Below are 16,731 nucleotides of genomic sequence, written 5' to 3' on the forward strand. Positions count from 1 at the left end.
GTGGAGCCTGGGAAAGTCAGGGTGAGGGCTGGGGGGCTGGGGAGGGTGGAGGTCATCCACACTGCACACCAACAGTGGTGGGTGGTGATGGCAGATCAGCTCACTCCATTCAGCACTTCCCATGTCATCCATGTGCCGTTTCCCCATGCCAAGGCTGGATCGACACCCACCACTCCCCACGGGGAGGTTAGATTTTAGATCAAAGACGCACAGGGTATGAGCTCTTTATAAAACACACTGGCAATTTGCCTTGGCAGGAACTGGGGCGTATTGCGGCACCAAACGACTCCTGCTGCTCCATGGACGCTGCACGCCGAAGTTAAATCAATTTCCTCAAGCCCGATGTTAGGAACCGCCGATGGTGTATTGGTTAGACACTTGGATGCTAACCAAGAGGTTGACAGTTCAAACCTACCCAGCCCCTCCATGGGAGAGAGACCTGGCTATCTGCTCCCGTGGAGATTCCAGCCTAGGAAACCCGGTATGGGCTGGACAGTCTTCTCCATCATCAAGACCCCTCCCTGGATGGGTTGGGACCAACCCAGTGGTACCCAACAACACTGGGGACCAAAGTGTCTGGGAAGAAACCGGATATAAAACAAAGGTCATTTTTAAGCCAAGACTGGCCCCTGAGGGAGGTTGTGTGTCTCCATTTTCCAGATGGGGGGTTTCTTTTGCCTTTAGCCAAACAGCAGTTCGGAATTTTCTCACAGGAGGATCAAGTGAGGCGAGTCTGGCAGGGAAATCTTGTGGGGTGGGGGTGGGTGGGGTGGGTGCTTGCATGAATCGCCTCAGGAGGCTTCAGTTTTCCCACCAGTAAACCAGCTGGTTGGGCGATGCCTCCTCATGGCCATGGGTTCCTCATTGGAAATTTCCAAACAGGAAGGAGTGAAAATGGCTGATGGAAAACCATAGCGCACCAGAGTGGCATGTGACCGTGCACGTGGTACAGCGTCAGGGATGGAGGTGATGCTCTTGTTCCTCTCCACCCACCGCCACGTGACTCCTAGAGGGAAGCGTGGCCTCTCCTGCCCAATGGCAAAGGCTCTGTCCACATGGCTTCTTTGGGCCGATGGAACATGAGTGGAACTGGTGTCTGCCGCGTCTCCTTTGGTTCAAAAGGAATGTGGAAGGGATGACTACCCTGGGGTCCCCAATCCAACCGACGGCCTTCAAGTTGAATCTGACTCAGAGAGACCCTATAGGCCAGAGTAGAGTGTCCCCTGGGGGTTCCAGCCTTGTTCTCTTGATGGGAGCCAACTGTCTGTCTTTCTCCTGAGGAACAGCTGGTATGTTACAGTCCCATGCTTCAGAAAATGCACCACCGGGATTCATCTAGAAGATAACCATTTCTCTCGGAGGAGAAAGTCAGAGGCGAACACCTACGTATGGTTCTGTGCATGAACGTTGACTAAGTGTTATGGATTGAATTCTGTCCTCCCAGTAAGATAGATTGAAGTGTTAGCGCCTATCCCTGTGAAGACAACCTTGTTTAGTGCGTATGTGTGTGGGGGGAGGGGTTCTTTGAAGATATCAGTTAAATCATCTACCAGTGTAATGGGCTGGGATGGCCCTAATCTTACTCTCCCCCAAGTGACGTGTTTTGAAAGGGAAAACAAGCGTTTCAGACGAGGGAGAACCCCATGTAAGAATGTGTCCCAAAGTGAAGGAACACTAAGCGTTGCTACCAGCAGCCACTAGGAGCTGGGAGAGGAACTGTCCCCCAAGCCCTCAGGAATCAGCTGGGGTCACAAGCAAGGAAGCTCATCCCCTAGGTGGACAGAGAGCTCAGTCTCATTGTTGCTCTGAATTGGGACTTAAAAGCTTCCAAAATCTAAAGAAGTTTTGTTCTTTAAAAGCACTTCTTGGGGTGATGGTGTTGTTGTTGTTGTTAGGGTCACCCTAGGAGACACGACCCCATGGTCCCTTCCTGTTCTTCTCCCAATGTCTTGAGAATATGGCTGCTCCTTCATCACGGATCCACTAATGGAAGGGTGCTGAAAGCAGGGCCACAGCCAGTGTGGACAGAAATGTGAGCAAGAACTAACCCTCTGTGTTAGACAGGGTTCTCTGGAGAAACAAGACCAGGACACTGAGAATTTTAGATAAGTAGATAGAACAAAAGAAACAGCTAATTAGTCCACAGAGCAGTACAAATGGCTCAGTGCAACTCACTTCCATGAGACAGCTAATACACTGCAGTCCTTCGACTCATGAGGGTTGCTGGGTGCAAGTCAAGGAAGCTGACAGCTGAGTCTTCTGTAGAGCAACTCAAGTAATCTGGCCACAGGCAGCAAACAGCAGGGCAGGTCACCAACAGTCAGCGAGATGACAGGGTCTGACAGTCCCCAGGTCAAGTGATGTATACACCAGCAGTGTGGTGAAGCAGGTCTTGAAGGATCCTCAAACTACAGCGACACAGTCCATGGGCTGGGTGTCCCACAGGTAGTGTAGCTCACAAGTTGAGGCAGAGAACCAGCTAAGACACCCACACATTGGTCCAATCATCACAGAACAATAGACAGAAAGGTGAGGCTCACCGAGTCACTGATCTCTTAGCCCTTCAATTACCTTGCAACCTTATTAATCCCACATGTGTTTATTGGCCAGGTTGGCACAATAAAGCTACCTATCACACACTCTGTTACTGCAACCCACTGCATCTCAGTCTCCTCACTTTACCTCCCTCTTAACAAGAAAATTATGGCCCTCCACAAGACACACATGCATGTCCCGGGGTTGGCAGATGGCTTGACAAATGTACTCCAATCCATCTGGGGATAATGGTCATGCCCTAGACAACGATGTCCTAGACAGCAGAACTGTACAACAATTCAAAGATGTCATGACACCTGCCTCCCTCAGGAGATGATGGCTGGCAGGGAACAGTCATCATGGCCATCCCTTGAGTCCTCATGTATGTATGGACATACAGATTTCGATTTGGAGAAAAGGAACTGTGGTCTATCACCCAGAGTCCCTAGGGCCCCTTTCTGATGGGTGAGGACATTTTAAAATTTTACTTTATTCATTTTACAGCTCTTATAACAATCCATACATCAATTGTATCAAGCACATTTATACATATGTTGCCATCATCATTTCCAAAACATGTTCTTTCTACTGGCACCCTTGGTATCAATCATCTCTTCTTTTTGCCCCAGGACAGTTTTTTATATCTGCAATAAATCTGCATCACATGCCTGAGGCCAGGTCATGTGACCTTCAACATCTCCCACATTTCCCTAATAAGAGAAGTCATCTCCTCTGGTCAGACTGTGCTTGTGGTCACTGTTTTTCTTGGGGGTGGGGGGTGGGGGGGGTTAGCCGTTCACCTAAATAACAAACTTATTCTTATTATTTAAATTTTCCTAAGGAATATTTAAAATACTGCTAAAAGGACAAACCTGTGTTGGAAAAAGTACATCCAGAGCGCTTCCTAGAGGCAGAGATGGCAAGGCTTCGTCTTCCGTATTTTGGACATGTGTCAGGAGAGACCAGTCCTTGGAGATGGACATATGCTTGGTAAAGTGCCTTAATGAGATGGACTCACACCATGGCTGCAGCAACGGGCTCAAACACGGCAGCGACTGTGAGGAAGATGCAAGGCCAGGCAGGGTTTGGTTCTGTTGTGCACGGGTCTCTACAGCTCGGAACCAGCTCGATGGCACCCAACAACAAGTTTCCTGTAGAGCAGATGGAGCCTCCAGTTCGGCCCGAGAACCTCAGGGTTAAATGACTGGGAAGGGCTCTGAAATAAATTATTCTTAAGGTTTCTCCTATCCTGGTTATCGTTTCCCCCTCATTTCACGGGTGGATACAATATCTATGAATGATGCACAGCAATTTGCAATAAATTAGGGCCAAAAAGAGATGAATTTTCCAAGTGAACTGACAGGAACATTCAGGTAAGATGAACTTCTACCTCTCAGTCTTTGTTCAGAGAGCAATAGGATGAGGGGCCGGGGGAGTAGGAGGAGACTTCAAAGGGCCCATGGAAAAAGCTCCATTATCTTTTAATTCAATTTGTCTATGAACTTTCTGACGCCCCTCTCGTTTCAGAACGGGGAGGGGGAGGGGGGAGCCCAGTGAACTAATTAGATGTACAATCTGTGAACTGCGTCAAAAGCAGCAACTCAAACCTATTTTATATTCTTATACAGCCTGAGGGCAATCGCCAAAAGACATTACTATTAAGTGTGAGTAATGCAAAGTAGATTGTGCGAATTTCAATCTGGAACGTGTGAATTTAATATACGACTGCAAATTAGAAAGTGCCTTTTGATTTGCAAAGTAAGCTGGGCCCACCAGTGGAACAAGTTCCACCCTACACAGGCAATGCCAAGATGCACAAGATGCACGACAGGACAGCGTGAGGCTCAGGAAGAACAGAAGGGGGGGCGGGGGATGTGGCTCTAAGAAGGGCCCTGAGGGCTAGAGCAGTCCCCTCATCTAGGCACAGCAAAGCGAGCCCCCGGAGGAAAGCAAAAACATGGCGACCCTGTAAGACAGGGTATGCCTGCCCTTGTGGGTTTCCAAGACTGGAACCCTTTATGGGAGCAGAAAGCCTGGTCGTTCTCCCACAGAGCTGGCTGGGGCTTTGAAATGCTGACCTTGTGTGTGCCCAGCATGTAACCACCACACCACCAAGGTTCTTAGCAAAAGACTGAGCGCCTATAAAATCAACATACACAAAGCTCAAGGTGACTCTTCCCAGCAGGCATGTTCTAGCTGCAACCAGGGAAGGCTCTGGTGACCTAGTGGTTATGATGTGTTGGGCTGTTACCCCAAGGTCAGCAGTTCAAAACTAACAGGTGCTCTGAGGGAGAAAACGAGGTTTTCTGTGCCTATGAAGAGTTACAGCCTCGGAAACCCACTGGGGCAGTTCGACTCTGTCCTAAACATCGCCGAGTTAGAACTGACTGGATGTCCGTGAGCTATGCTTACTTTTGTGTTTCTATTGAAAGTAGGGAGAATCCTGGTCCTCAGAGGTGGTTCGAACGGGGTGCCACCGCCAACCTAACACTTAGCGGTTCAGGACAGACCATAAACAAGGTGTCCCTTGGGTCTCCCTTCATCTTTGATGAGAATGGCAGTCAAGTTAAACCTTACAAATTTTGTTTGCTTGTTTGTTAGGTGCCTTCCAGCTGGTTCTGACCCATAGCAACCTTATGCAGAAGGAAACACTGCTGGGTCCTGCACCATCCTCTCAGCTGATCCTGTGCCGGAACCCATGGTTGCAGCCGTTGCGTCAATCCATCTCTGTGAGGGCCTTCCTCTTTTCCACCGACCCTCCACTTCACCAAACAAGCTGTACTTCTCCAGGGATTAGTCTCTCCTGACAATACGTCCAGAGGAAATTGGGTAAAGTCTTGTCTCTAACGAGCACTTTGGCTGTACTTCTTCCAAGACATATCAGTTAGTCCTTTTAGCAATCATGGTATATGTTAGTCCGGGTAGACTAGAGCAGTGGTTCTCACCTGTGGTTTGCAACCCCTTTGGCAGTTGAGTGACCCTTTTACAGGGGTCACCTGATTCATAGCAGTAACAAAATTACAGTTATGAAGTAGCAACAAAAATAATTTTATGGTTGGGGGGGTCACCACAATGTGAGGAACTGTATTAAAGGGTCGTGGAATTAGAAAGGTGGAGAACCACTGGACTAGAGAAACAAATTCATGGACGCTTCTATGTGTATAAGAAAGAGCTTTATATACAAGAGCAGTTGAATATTGAGAAAACAGCCCAGATCAAGTCCATAAGTCCGATATTAGGCCATATGTCCAATACCAATCTATAAAGTCAAATTCAGGAAGATCACAGGCCAGTGGGTGGGAAGTCTTGTGGATCCAGTGGCGCTGTAAGCAATTCAGTGCTTGCAGGGGTCTCCACGTGGCTTCTACAACTCCAGAGGTCTGGCTCCATCAGCCTCTCTTCATGTGTCTTCTCCACAGAGATGTCTTGCAGGGAGTGGAGAGAGGGGGGAGGGGAAGAGAGAGCGAGAGAAGAGAGGATAGGAAGAGATGGGGAGGGAGAGAGAGAGAGAGAGAGAGAATCTCCCACCTCCAAGAAGAAATACAGGAGTTCCCAGAATCCTCAGAAGGCCATGCCCACACAGAGGCCTCATTGGTTATACGATGGTTGACAGGCTAGACCCCACCCTTTCACTCATAAGTCTCAAGTTGACAACAGACTATATAGCTACTACAGTGGCACTTTCAATAATCTTCTCCTGCACAATTCAGATGCATCGATTCTTTTTCAGTCTTCCTTATTTTCTGTCCAACCTTGACCTGCCTAGGATGCAATGGGAAAGGCCATGGCTTGGATCCAGCAGGTGTTAGTCCTCAAAGTAACACCCTTGCTTTCCAATATTCTTAAGAGTCGTCTAATGCCACTCATCCTTTGATCTATTTGCCTGCTGCTTCCATGAGCACTGACTGTGGGCCCAAGTAGGACGGATCCTTGACAGCTCCACCCCTTTCTCTGTTTATCATGATGTTACCTATCGGTCCAGTTCTGAGGGTTTTGGTCTCTGTAACACCAAAGGCTGCAATCCTTGATCTTCATCAGCAAGTGTTTCAAGCCCTCCTCAGTTGCAGCAAGCAGGTAAGTAACTGTGAGAACATGTATGTGCGGGTAGCGTCAGGCAACCCATGCTAATGTGAGGGGCTCAGAACCACAGGGACAATTGAAGTCTCCGCCTTTGGCAAAGTCTGGAATCCGTGTGGGCGCAGACAGTATCTGTCAAAGGTAAAGAGCAGTGAGATGTTATTTCTGGCAGCCCTGAGTTTCTGGAACACCCTACTGTCAGGATCAGGCACAGCCTCGTGGAGGGCACCGCACCCAATGCTGGCACACTCACCAAGCTCCATTCTCTCTCTGAGTCAATGCTGGCTCTCTGGAAGTCAAGTGCACTGTACGTCATGACTAGCAAGTGTTGGGAATGTTACTCAGCCCTGTGTCGACCTGCTCCAGAAGGAGTGACACAGCACAGGGCGAGGCATCCTGAGATGACAGGGAAACAGCAAACCAAAAGAAAACACAAAAATGAGAACTGTTAACCACTGCCTTGCTGGTGGACTGGCTGTCCAACAGCCTCTGGAAGTAGGGAGGAACTCCTGACTTGTACCATATGCCAATTTCTGTGGTATAAATACTAGTATTTGTGTTTTCTTTGGCGAATAATTCTAGCCAAAGGGTAGGAATGATGACTGAGCCACAGTGCACATCAGGCCAAATGCTTGGGGCTCGTGTTCACCCTCTTAATTTAACCAACTCAACGTGCTGCCTTCGAGTCGATGCAGACTCATAGCGACCTTACAGGACAGGGAAGAAATACCCCTGTGAGTTTCTGAGACTCTAACTCTTTAAGGGAGTAGAAAGCCCTGTCTTTTTCCTTCAGGGCAGCTGGTCTCGAACTACTGAGCTTTGGGATTGCAGCCCAACGTGCAACCATTACACCACCGGGCTCCTTTTCCTCTAGGCACTGGGGAGAATGTAGCAAGAGGAATTCTTTCCCTTGGACACACCACCCACCTGCACGTCCTTCAGTCCTTGCTCCAATCTGAATCTCCTACCACGAGGCCCTCCCTTTAATAACGAAAACGTCTATTCTTGGGCCATCCTCGAACGCTTCCATGGCCTCAGAAGCATGCCAAAGCTGGAAAATGAGTAAGGGAGACTGAGGAATGGATGTTTGCGGAGTGTGCACTAGCAAGGAATAGTGAACATGTGATGGACTGCCAGCAGAACCACCAAATAAATGTGTGTCGAAGGAAGGACAGCTCAGATGCTCCTTAGAAGGGACGGTGGCAAGAATGCTCTTGTGCTGGTCATGTTATCGGGAGGGACAAGTCCCTGAACGAGCATCTTGCTTGGTAAAGCAGAGTGTCGATGAAAAAGAGGAAGACAGGCCAGCTGCTCCCAGGGAGAAAGACAGGGCTTTCTACTCCAGTAAAGAGCCAGTCTCGGAGAGCACAGGAGCAGTGCCCCCTTGTCCCACGGGGTTGCTATGAGTCGGCACTGACTCAATGGCAATGAGCTGAGGAGCTGACTTGATAAAGAGGATCGGCATGAGCCCCAAGCATTTGGCCTGATTTGTGCTATGGCTAAGCCATCCTTCCAGACGCCATGTCAACCCTTACTAGTGTGAGAATGGTGCAGGACAGCACTGAACAACAACATTCTTCCTCCAGGAGCAAGAACAGGTCAGCTGTACTGACTTAAGGAGCTGGCATTTATGTCCATGTCCCACATTGGACGATGGAGAATCACTGTGCACACTGACAACTGACTTCCTAAAAATAAAAGAAATGGGTAGCAACCTAATGATAGCATGTTATTAGTGGGCACTATTGAGCCAATGCCACTTCGTAGTGACCCTGCAGGACACAGTGGAACTGTCCCATGCGTCTCCAGGCCTGGAATGTCTATGGCAACAGCCTGCCACACCATCTTCTCCTGCACAGTGGCCAGTGGGTTTGCAGCCCCCACGTTTAACCAAGGTGCCTTCAGGTCTCCATCACCTCAGTCTGAGACTAAGAAGAAACAAAAGCTCACAAGAGGCATTAAGCTTGTCCCAAGTCAGCCAAGGATTCTCCTGTCTAGCTTAAACAAAAGCAGGAGAACAAGAAGTGAGCAGAGGGGCTGGATTCCTAGGTATAAGAGATTTCTTACTCCAGACTTAAAATTCTAGCAAAATAGCATGCCTGTCATGATCCAACAAATCCATGTCTTAAATAGCTAATAATTCAAGCCAAGGGGCATGAATGATGGTGTAGCCAGAGTGGGGCCATGAAAGTGGTCAATATTTCTATGCCCCCCCCACACACACACACAAAAAAGGTCTAAGGGGCTTATTGAAGGGCACTTAGTGACGAAGCAGGTTACACACTGAGCTGCTAATTGTAAGGTCAGTAGTTTGAACCCACCAGCCACTCTGAGAAGGAAAGAGGAGGCATTCTGCACCCATGAAGATTCACGGCCTCAGAAACCCACCGCGCTGGTTTACTCCATTCTACCGGGTTGCTGTAAGTCTGAATGACTCCATGGCAGTGGGTGGGTAGAGAGGTTATTTCTTGTCATTAGCCAATATGAAGGGGCGTCAAAAAATGCCATGAAGTTCCCTGTTTTTCCATTTTGTGCCCCCCCACCCCCGAATGTATTGCACATAGTGCCCTAATTAGAACCAACTAAAACATTGTCTAACTTTTAAAATGAAGATTTCAGATTGGATTGGAGCCGCCCTGGTCTGTGGCATTCAGGACAATTCGTTTTCAGCAGATTCTCCTTCACCGTCATCCCAATGGCATTCTTTCCCACAAACACTTCATACACTCAACTGGCTCAAGTGAAACTGCACAACGTTATTCTCAAAGATCAGCTGTCAAGCAGCCCCCCTCCTGGTGCAAGAAATACCGGGCAGAGAGTGTTTCTGAAGAACAATAACAGTCACATGAAAAGAGGCTGGTCATGTAATCCAGCACAAAGTAATGCCGTGCTAGACAGTACATGTGAATAGTGGTAAATGTTGGTTGTCAGCCTCCCAGAACCTAAATGGGTATTTTCACATGTTGTCAGGTGCCGTCCAGTTGGTTCTGTCTCATAGCAACCGTATGGCCCGCTGTACTACAGAATGAAACGTCGCCCAGTCGTATGCCAGCCTCTCAATTGTTCTTAGGTTTGAGTCCACTGCTGCAGCCACGGCGTCCCTCCAGCTCCTCGAGGGGCTTCCTCTTCCTGCTGCCCCTCCCCCTTAATAACTCTGATGTCCTTCTCCAGGGACTGCTCTCTCCTGACATGTCCAAAGTACGCGAGACAGTCTCCCCAGCTGTAGCTCTAAGGAGCCCTCTGGCTGCACCACTTCCTGGGTAGATTTGTCTGTTCTTTGTCACGGCCTGCGGTAATTTTCATAGTCTTTGCCAGCGCAGAATGCAAATGCATCAAGTCTCCTGGGGTTTTCCATAGTCAGTGTCCAACTTCCATAGGTGTACGAAGTGACTGACCATACCTGGACTTAGGCTGGGCATATAGGTGTAAGTGTGCATGTGCAGCACGTGTACATGTATATACACACATACATACATGGTTTCAACAACTTTGTAGAAAAATGGAATTAAGACTGTGGTAGTTACATAACCTGTTGTCAATTTGAGAGGATTAAGAGGGAAGGGGTGGAGTCTAGCCTGTCAATCAGGTGGCAGCTTGATGACCTCATTTGGAGGTACTAAGGAGATAAATAACTCACTGGAGGCGGGACACACGCTCACTCTCTGAGAGACTCTCTACTGACAAGAAACGTGGATCTATGCTAATGGTAGTGGGTGGGCCCTGAACCTGGAGGAGCCGCATGGAGACCCACACCAGGGCTGAGATGCTTCTACTGCCACTGGATCCACAAGACTCTCCACCCACTGGCCTCTGATCTTCCTGCATTGTGTCACTGCATGTGTTTCATGAGTCTGAAGAGGACTTTACAGATTATTATCGGACATAGGGGCTAATATTGGACTTATGGACTTGATCTGGACTGGGCTGCGATGTTTTCTTAATGTATAATTACTCCTTATATAAATATCCTTCTTATACACATGAGGGTTTATGAATTTGTTTCTCTAGTTACCCAGACTAGCACAAAGATAATGGAACTTTTCCAGGAAAATGGCAATACTAAAAACCGAAAACCAAACTCACTCACTGCCATCAAGTCGATGACAACTCATAGTGACCCTATAAGACAGGGCAGAACTGCCCCTGTAGATTTCTGAGACTGTAATGCTTTATGGAAGTAGAAAGCCTTGTGGTTCTCTAGCGGTGGGCTGGTGGATTTGAACTGCTGACCTTGTGGTTAACAGCACATGTAACCACTATACCACCAGGGATAGAGGTATGAATTCAACAGCAGCAGCAGTCCATTGAGTTGATTCAGGCTCATAGCAGCTGCATTTCTTTATGGGAGCAGGCAGCCTCCTCTTTCTCTTGTGGAGTAACTGGTGGGGTTGAACCAATGACCTCTAGATTATCAGTGCAACCTTTACCCCGCTCCTTCTCGGTAAGAACAGGAGGTAAATCTGCAAAAGCCAGAAGCTGTGTGAGGCAGAAACCTATCCCAGGAGGAAATCGCAAGTATTTTCTGCTGCTCGAGAAGCGACAGAAGGGCCCAAAGTAGAACCCTGGAGAGACCCGATCCAAGCAGGCAGTCAAAGCACGCAGCCCCCACAGGGGTCACTGGGAAGGTGGCTTCCAAAGGTTTATGGGGAAATGGACTGAAAAGACAACGGCATTTTCTCACAAGTTTTTGGAAGCCCCCGGGCATGTAGCTTCACCACGTGGGAGGGCCCCAAACCTAACTCACTGCCATGGGGTTGATGCCAACTCATGGTGGCCCTGTAGGACAGGGTAGAACTGCCCCCCCCCCCAAATGGGTTGCCCAGGCTGTCACCCTTTATGGGAGGAGAAAGCCTGTCTTTCTCCCAGCACCAGTTTAGGTTTGAAATGCGGACACTCCCCTCTAAACCTAATGGAGAGGCTGCATTCTTGTTGTTTTATTATGGGGTGGGTGGTGGGTGGGGTAGGGAGTGGGGAGAAAAAGCAATGTTTTGATTGGGGAAATGGCTTTTCTAGTCCCATTCCCGAGGCAGCTTCCCAAGGCTTCTTGGAAACCAAATGGCTCCTAAAAAGAAACAACTGTGATGGGCTAAGTGCAAATGAATCCTGAGACATATGGGTGAGATTTCCCTCACAATACACAAGGGCTTCAGACTGAGAGGAAACGTGCTTGATAAAGGGGGGAAAGAAAGGAAGAGAAAAAAACAACTGTGAGAAATGTCGCAAAACACATTTCAGGATGTTTGAAAAAATATAGCCGGCGGCCTTTCATGCGCCCCAAAGAAAGCTTGATTCATCCACCTCTAATTATATCATAATAAAGCAATCGCTAAATATAGTGGGTGAGCTAGGCGGTGGAAGGCGGCAGTCACACCACGGTTAGCTGGTTGCTTTTCTGAAAAATGGTTTGAGATGCACGCACTGACAGCTATTTTGAGCAGCCTGCACCGAACCTGGCTCTGGGTGAGTGATTCGGGGATGGGGGCCCAGCCCAGGGCCCATCACGGGGGCTGCTGTTGAGGTTACCAATGACAACATCCATTCACTCATGCGTGCGCTCTGGGCCTCCGTCAGCCGGGCAGCTGTGGAATCTGAAAGCTCCCTGAAGTCACGGAGTCGCGATCCAAACCCGGGGGAACTCATGCAGTGATCGGCTTGGTGAGTGGGGCCTCGACCTGCCATCGGCGGCACACCCTGGAATGCTCGTCCAGCAAATGGCAGCCATTGTCGGTATTCATCCTGACCTCCACCCCTGGCCCCCACTTCCTCTCCATCAGTATTAGCAACAGAAGTGCGGGGTCTCGGAAAGTCTCTTGGTAAAAGCGCATTAAGGGCAAGATGGTAAAGCGATGAATCACCGCATGTCTGGGTGCAACGGCGTGGGCATGTGGCTGCTGTTTAGGAGAGCCATCTTGGACAATGGCCCTTGAATGGGATCTGACCCTAAAGAGAACTAGACTAGCTTCCAGGCTGGCTCCTCACCTTGGGAGCCATGCGTCTACATCCTGGGCCTCAGATGTCTCTACTGGCAAAGGAGAGCAAGAGTAAATCCATTTAAGGGCCAACATATGAATTTCCTAAAACAACAAACAATATTTGGCACAGAGTGGACAGGTCCGCTTTAGTTCCAATCCCATGATGCTATTGAATACTTACTGTCCGCCGTCAAGAGCAGCGATGGATGACGTATTGGGAGCATGGTGCATGGTCTTTTCCTCACCGCCAGCAAGTCCATTCCGACTCACAGGACAGTGTCAGGACCCCAGGCCAGTTTCAAGGCTGCGATGTTGACGGGAGCAGACTGCTCCTCTTTCTCCCAAAGAATGACAGGTGGGCTCAGACTGTCCAGACAGCTGAGCAGTAGCAGCTGAGCACTCTAACCACGGCGCCACCAGGGTACCCTTCCAGTGTTCACAGGCCCCTAATGAATGCTTTGCTCTCTTTCTTTCAAGTTTTCCCTGCAGAAGAGTTGATGAGCGTGACTTGCAGATGTAGACGGCCACATGGCCTACTCAAAGGAGAGACTGATCTGCCTTGGAAGAAGTAAGGCCAGGGTACTCCTGAGAGGCAAGGGTGGCGAGACAGCTTTGCCTCCTCTCCTGACTCGTTGTCAGGAGCGACCAGTCCCCTGGAGAAGGACATCACGGAGGGCCACTGCAAAGAGATGAAGGCCCTCCGCGAGATGGACAGAAGCCCAAGAGCCAGTGTGAGGACCGGGCAGGCCCGGGCAGGGTTCCACCTGCTGTGCATATTGTCACTGGGTGCCGGCACAGACTCCATGGCACCTAATAAGATTCTTTTCGAGGTCAGAAATAATCTGAGCGGTCCCATTTCCTGGTCTGACTGTCCTCTTGGTCACGGCCTCTTCAGATCTTTCTGGTTCATTTCTTTCACTGACCCTAGCATGCCAGCAAACCTCCCAAAACGTTTGTGGAAGATCCTGAAAAGATGCTGGGGAAAGTGGCGAGCAGAGTTGGCCTTATCTCCTGGGAGCGGGGAAGGGAGGCACTCTGGACAGGCAGCTCTCATCGTGCCCCTGTCATCGTGTTCCAGGTGTCGTGGAAGCGATGGCTGACACCAAAGGCCAGAGGGAGCCTCACATGAATCCACATGTCTATCTGGGCCAGGTGCAACTGACCAGCAATGTGCAGGCCAGCGCCAGATCAACGTGATCCCATGTTGCCCTTCCTTATGCACCTCCCTCCACCGTCCCGAATCAGCAGAGGCTGAGAGGGAAGGAGCCAGGCAATGCTACCATGTTCCCTCGCATTTCCTGCACTGTGGCTAGCTTCTCTAGGCCCCCAGGCCCACTCATCACGCCACATCACCAGGTAACAAGGCTAGATGCTCAGGAGAGCAGCCAGCAGGGAGAGAGACAGGTGTCTCCAGTGTTGTCCCTCCCCACTCCTTCCCTCAGACCTCATACCAAGGAACGGAGGCGGGCCACGGGATTAAACGATTTCTACGTGTCTTCCGATTGTGAATAATTAGATAACTGCAAGATGCCTTGACCATGTCCTGGCAGGCACCTACTTCACATTTGGTCTACCCAGCACAGTCCTGGGAGCCAAAGGGAGAGGTGAAAGGTCACACAGGGCCCACAGAATGTCCCAGTGCACAGGAGCCCAAAGACCAGTCCACCACTCCTGAGCTATGCTCCTAATGATCCCGAGAACAGCAGGCCCAACAGCTGACTCAATGGGAGGAGTCATGGGTCTGGAGGCAGCAACTCGGAAGAGGAATAAAGGCTGACGCTCACAGCAGAGAAGAGCCAACACCGAAGCTCCGAGACCAAGCACTGAGGGGCAAGAAAACCCTGCTGTGCTTCTCCCAAGGAGCCCTGGTGGTGCAGTGCTGAAGCACTCGGTTGCAAACTGAAGGAGCAGCCGCTGGAGTCCATCCAGGGGCTCCAGAGTACCAACCAGCTGCTCCTAGGAGACGCACAGCACACTTCTTGTAGGAATCCCTGGATGGCGCACGTGGCTCATGTGCTGGGAGAACTGGGAGGTTCGAGGTCTGAGCCCACTCAGAGGAACCTTAGAGGCAGGCATGTTGTTGTTAGGTGCCATCGAGTCGGCAGCGACACTGCCAATCCAGCGCCATCCTCCTAATTGCTCCTATGCTTGAGCCCATTGCTGCAGCCGCCGTGTCAGTCCATCAAGGGCCTTCCTCTTTTTCGCTGCCCCTCTGCCTGACCAAGCATGATGTCCCTCTTCAGGGATGGGTTCCTCCTGCTGACCTGTCCAAAGGACGTGGGACAAAGTCTAGCCCAGCCTGCTTCTAAGGAGCATTCTGGGTGTACTTGCCTCTAACAATTTCTTCTGAATACTCAATATTCCTCACCAAATCGCAATTGAGAGGCCTTCGATTCTTCTTTGGTCTTCCTTAGACACATGTCGGAGAATGGCTAAAATTGGAAGCAGTGACAGCCATCCTACTGGGGCGGATGTGGGCCAACAGCTGGTGGGATTGCACGATGGCACAGCCACTTGAGCAGATCAACTGGTAGATTCTTACAAAGCTAAACACAGGTCCGCCACCCATTCCAACAGTTGCACGTCTAGGCATTTACCCAAAATGGAGTGAAACATTACGACCACACGAACACCTGCGCGCAAATGTTGACAGCAGCTTTACTCAGAGTTGCCCAAGGTTGGAAACCACCAGGATGTCCCTTAATGGGAGAATGCATTAAAACAAGCAAACAAAAGCCTGCAGTGCATCCACACAATGGAATGGAATTCATGGTCACAGAAAAGGAGGTAACAAGCCATGAACCGACATGGAAGAAACACATGCATGCGTATTGCTCAGTGAAAGAAACCAGTCTGGAAACTGTATGATGCAAACTTAAAAAAAAAATTTTTTTTTTAAAGCAATCTGCCCTGGAGTTGATTCTGACTCAATGCGACCCTCGAGGACAGGGTAGAGCTGCCCCTGCAGGTTTCCCAGATGATCACTCTTCACAGGAGTAGTCCTTTCTCCCAGTGAGCAACTGGTGGTTTCCAAGCGCTGATCTGGAAATGAGTCGCCTGCGCCACAACCACTGTGCCAGCAGAGCACCTCTGGTCCAAACTAGAGGCGGTTCAGTCACAAGGCTGTGCTACAAAACCACAGTAACTTTTTATTAACAAAAATTTCAAAATGCAAAGCTGTTATTCTAGACCTATTGTTCATCATTATGTTTGCAAACGCACTGTCCTACAGCTACCTTTTCAGGGCAAAAAATGAGTCGGCACGAGAAACGTTCGTACTAGAGCCTACCATGGGGGCAAAGGGCAGGTACCTGGCTTTGCATGCCTGGTGGCTTTTGGGTTACACGTTGGGCTTCTAAGGGCAAGCTCAGTCGTTGGAAACCGCCGGTCACTCAGAAGGAGAAAGGGCCGTCTACTCCTGCAGAGAATGAGTCTGACACCACAGGGGCATTTCTACCCTGTCCTATGGGATCACTATGAGTTGGCGTCTACTCGATGTCAGTCAGTTTGGTTTTGAGTTTGGAATGTTCCAGAACCCTGATGGTATGGTGGGTTAATTCCTGGGCTGCTAACCGCAAGGCCAGCAGTTTAAAAGCACTGGTCTATCTACAGAAGAAAGGTGAGACTTTCTGAACTCTTGGCAGTTACAGTCTCGGGAACCCACGGGAGCAGTTCTATCTGTTCCTACCTGCAGGGTCCTTGTAAGTCAGAACTGGCTGCAGGTTGAGTGAGCGAGCTCTGGGGAGTGTTCCCGTGCCCTCTGGGGCCAGTATTACCCACTTTGGGAAACAGGAATCTAGGTCTGTCTACTTCTTAAGCAGTCTTTTCAGGTAGCATAGTCCGTTCCACACTGAGCTAGCCACAAGGTCAGCAGTTGGAACCCACCAGTCACTCCACAGAAGAAAGTTGAGGCTACCTACTTCTGTAAAAAGTTACAGCTTCTGAAACCCACGATGGCAGTTCTGCCCTGTCCCACTGGGTCGCTAAGAGTCAGTGAGGTGTTTGAGAACCTTTCCCTTTCGGGGAATTCAGTGCTCTTGAGTAGACACCAAGTGAAAGCAACGGTTGGGGCATCTGTGAGAAACTCAAACGTCCCTTCATGTGGGGAACAAAAAGAAGTCTGAGAGGGGCAGGATCCAAGCTGGAG

General features: G+C 49.7%; 1 protein-coding gene across 1 annotated transcript in view; it reads right to left on the reverse strand.

Moving 5' to 3' along the window:
- Nucleotides 1-3,090: 3,090 nt before the first annotated feature.
- The window catches only part of KATNAL1 (katanin catalytic subunit A1 like 1), a 91,329-nt gene continuing 77,688 nt past the window's right edge, over nucleotides 3,091-16,731 (reverse strand). The window contains exon 12 of the transcript XR_012786853.1: nucleotides 3,091-6,744. The gene's annotated coding sequence lies outside the window, so the exon portion shown is untranslated. The remainder of the gene's footprint in view (nucleotides 6,745-16,731) is intronic.

The sequence above is a fragment of the Tenrec ecaudatus genome, chromosome 11 (assembly GCF_050624435.1).
Source record: "Tenrec ecaudatus isolate mTenEca1 chromosome 11, mTenEca1.hap1, whole genome shotgun sequence".
In the NCBI taxonomy this organism is placed as follows: Eukaryota; Metazoa; Chordata; class Mammalia; order Afrosoricida; family Tenrecidae; genus Tenrec; species Tenrec ecaudatus.